Source organism: Petaurus breviceps, unplaced genomic scaffold (genome assembly GCF_028583685.1).
Source record: "Petaurus breviceps papuanus isolate PSGF00001 unplaced genomic scaffold, PetGlider_PUasm1.0 90845, whole genome shotgun sequence".
Taxonomy (NCBI): Eukaryota; Metazoa; Chordata; class Mammalia; order Diprotodontia; family Petauridae; genus Petaurus; species Petaurus breviceps.
In genome coordinates, this window is record NW_027187359.1 from 11,762,980 (window position 1) to 11,767,042 (window position 4,063).

Consider the following 4,063-nt stretch of genomic DNA (forward strand, 5'->3'; position numbering starts at 1 on the left):
CTTCAAAGATAAGGATTGAGAAAAGGCCATTAGATTTGGCAATCAAATGACTTTGGGGAGAGTAGTTTCAGCTGAATTATGGCACCACAAACTGGATTTCAGTGGGTTTGGAAGAGAGTGAGAAGATAGGAAGTAGAGCAAACAGATTTTTTAAAGGGTCTAGACAAGAAGATATAGGACCATAGCTATAGGAGATGGTAGGACCAAGTAAGGGTTTTGTTGTTGTTGTTTTAAGGATGGGTAAGACATAAGTGTATTTGTCAGTAGGGAATGATCCAGTAAATAGAGAGAAATTAAAGAAAAGGTACAAGGGGCTATACTGGGGCCAATCTGCTGCAGAAAATCAGAAAGGGAGATTTGGCACCTTCAGGGATACTGGCACTCTCTCACTCCCCTTCCCTCCTTGGCTACTCTCTGAGTCATAGATCCTTCTTGATCAGACATAGCTGAAAGAAATGTGTAACACACCAATTTACTGTGACCTAGGAAAGGCTACCATGGATGTCTTCAACAAAGGATATGGTTTGGTATGTTTAAAATAGATCTTAAAACCAAATCTTCCAGGAAGTGAAATTTCCCACTTCTGGTCATTTGCCTGGACACAGGTAAAGCTCCAAATAGTTTGGAAACCAAGTATAAGATCTATGACTATGGGCTTGCCTTCATTCAAAAATGGAACAGAGAAAACATCCTAGGGACAGAAATCAGCATGGAGAATAAATCAGCTGATGTTTTAAAGGTGACTTGATACTAAATTTGTACCAAACACAAGAGAGAAGAGCAGAAAATCAAAAGAAGGTCTCCTATAAATGGGACTGTTTTCAGACTTGGTAGAAATGTTGACATTGATTTCTTGTCCAACCATCTATTGTTGGGTTGTATTGGCTTATGAAGGTTGACTTCTGGCTATCAGATGAGTTTCGACATGGTCAAATCCAAACTGTCTCCAAATAATTTTGCTGTGGATTACAAGGCTGCTGCCATCCAGCTGTACACCTGTGAATGATGGCACTGAATTTGGAGGGTCAATCTATCAAAAGGTTAATGGGAAAGACTGATACTTCAATAAATCTTGCTTGGACAGCTGGCGGTAATAACATCTGTTATGACATTGCTACTAAGTACAAGTTGAATCAAAAAATTTCTCTATCTGGTAAAGTGAATAATGCAAGCCTAACTACACTGAAATATACTTGAACACTATGATCAGGTGTAAAACTGATACTCTTAGCTTTAATTGATAGAAAAAGCTTTAATCTAGGTCATAATATTGGGTGGGATTTGAATTGGAAGCTTAATATAGTTTTTAAGTAAAGTATCAAATCTATCCTTGTAAATTATGAGAAATAAATCCACTCTGCATTGGTTTTAATATTCTTCTGTGAAATTTCAACAATGTTAACTTTTTATTGTTCTAAGGAATTGTTGTAGTGCCACCATGCTAAAGTCTGGAGGGTTTTGAGTCCATTATAAGGAGAGATACTTGATACATGGAAGTTGCAATGTTTATGCCCCTGAAAACAGTTTAGTTTCCCAGTATTATTTTAAATTTGTTCTTCAATGACAGTGTAGTGTCACACTATAAAGGAAATGACCTGATTCTCCAATTTGTACATCATGTCCCATACCACTTTTCCATGACCTTTCATCAAATTGGTCTCTTGCTATAGTGAAAGTTTTGGTTTTGCATTAGAGTAAAATAAATTAATCACATTTGGAACATTAAAAAAGACCAGAGGGAATGAGACCAAAGGCATTTGTATAGTCTTTACACTGGCAAAGAGAAGGGCCCCCTCTTCACATGAGACAAGAGTGAAGGAAATAATGGGAGAAAATGTCTGAGTGATGTGAGATGAGGAGGGGGAAGCGAGAAGAGGGAGTTCTCAGCTAATGGTCTCAATTTTTTCAGTGCAATATGAGTTGAGGTCCTCAGGTGAGAGGGTCAGGGTTGAGGGTGCCATGAAGCTTGAGGAGACATGAGAAAGTTTGGAATAACCACTTCATAGAGCAGGATAATGAATCAATTATGGAAGAGTTTCATAATTTCATTGCTGCAGTAAGTGCTTAGTTGAGATTAGATCACATTAATTTGTAGTGGACCCAATTAACATGATTTTACATTTCCTGTAGCTGTGTTCAACAGCACATGAATAGGAGTGAAGGAAGCCAGAGTAATCCAGGGTTAGGCATTGTTAGGGTGTGATCAATTCTAGGACAAGAATTTTAGAGTAGAGTGTAGATCAGACCTGAGTTGGTTCAATGGATTGGAAGAAAGTAGGAGAATCTAGCCAGGGCAGGGGTAATGGCCTAGGAAAGGACAAGGAATGGAGACAATGGTGTTCACAGCAGAAGGAAAGAACACAGGGCAGATGGAATGATAAAAGATCATAATCAGATAAAGGCATTTCAGAGTTTATGAACATGGAAGTGGAACATTTGTGCATGATGGCAAATCAAGGTGATGACCATCTCTGTATGTAGCTGAGATTAAATGGAGCAGGTCATAGGAATTTAATACATTGAGCTACTGGGAAGTTGGGTATTTTAGGGGTCATCAATATATATGGTGAAGTCCTCTGATATGAGGAAAAGAATTGGGATGGAGTGAAAGACTATAAACTGGGGACTGAAATCGTTGAGGAAAGAAGGATGGTGTGGTAGATAGAGTTCAAAAGAGAACATACTATGGGTATTATAATCAGTATTTTACAGATAAATAAATGAAGGCTCAGACCCTAGCTCATGGTCACTGAACTGCTATTTGTCAGGGGCATCATAAAAACCTGATGGTTTCCTGACTACATTTACAAAGCTCTTTCCACCATACTATGCCTCCCCACCCTCCCCATCAATATATAGTCTCCCATGATGATATGAAGAAAATATTGATAATATAAAGTATCTTAATTTTTCCTTAATATCCACACCTCCCCACAAAAGACATTCAGAAAAAAAGAGAAAAATTTTCTCCCCTCCTCACCATCTACCCTTTCCCACCAGTCTCCCCATTTCTACATGCCTCTCTCCCACCCCCACCTCCTAAATTATTATTTCAGAAGCAAGGGAGAGACTTGCCTATTTACAACTAAGCTTTTCACTTGTACTTAAGAAAATCCTACTACCAAGGTTTCCTTCCCTAATTATGCCTGGATTATAAATCTGGCAACTCTAAAATTATAGATTTAGATCTGGAGGGGATCTCAGAGGTCATGTACTCCAACTCTTTCACTTTATAGATGAGGAAACTGAAGAATCAAAGCAGGTAAGTGATTTGCCCAGAATCCCATAGATAGAAAATGGTAGAGGCAGAATCTGAACCCATATCCTTTAGAATCAGCCATTGTTTCTGCTTTGTCCAGAAACCCTGAGGATCTTCCCCTCCCAGATCTATTTTTTAAGAGGACATTCTCTGCCTCATTTTTTATTAAGCCTTAATGGGCATTGACTCAGTAAAACTGAGACTAGCTAAAGACCTTAGCTTGAAAAAGTCAAGGTCCCCCACTGCATCCTGGGTCATCTCCAGTTGTCTTGATCAGTATCTTATCTCTGAACCCAGATGGCTCCAGAGGTGAAAGTGAGGCTGGCAACTCTGCACAGACCTGCCTCACTTAAATCCAATTCACTTTCATGTCATGGTATCAACCTTCCTGATGTCATGGTCCTCTTCAAGAATGAAGAACAAACAGCAGCAATCTTTCCACTGGACCTCTCTTTCATTGTACCACATTACCCTCAATACCCCAAAACTATAAGCCAGATCACTTGACCATTGCATTAACCAAATCATAAATTCTTTTTTTTTGGGGGGGGGGGGCGGTGGAGGAAAAAGGCAATAAGGGTTAAGTGACTTGCCCATGGTCACAGTTAGTAAGTATCTGAGACCAGATTTGAATTCAGGTCCTCCCAACTGCAGGGCTGGTGCTCTACACCACCTAACTGCCCCAAATCATAAACTCTTGACAGAATTAGTGACACTTCATGCCTTACCACTAAGCCACCCACCCCTATTGGACCCTTGCTCCTAGGGTTGCTTAGGACTTTTTCCTTGATTGTTAACCTCCCC

At 39.6% G+C, this 4,063-nt stretch overlaps 1 pseudogene; it reads left to right on the top strand.

The window, feature by feature from the left end:
- Positions 1 to 455: 455 nt before the first annotated feature.
- Positions 456 to 1,206, top strand: LOC138149271 (voltage-dependent anion-selective channel protein 3 pseudogene; annotated as a pseudogene).
- The last annotated feature ends 2,857 nt before the right edge of the window (positions 1,207 to 4,063 follow it).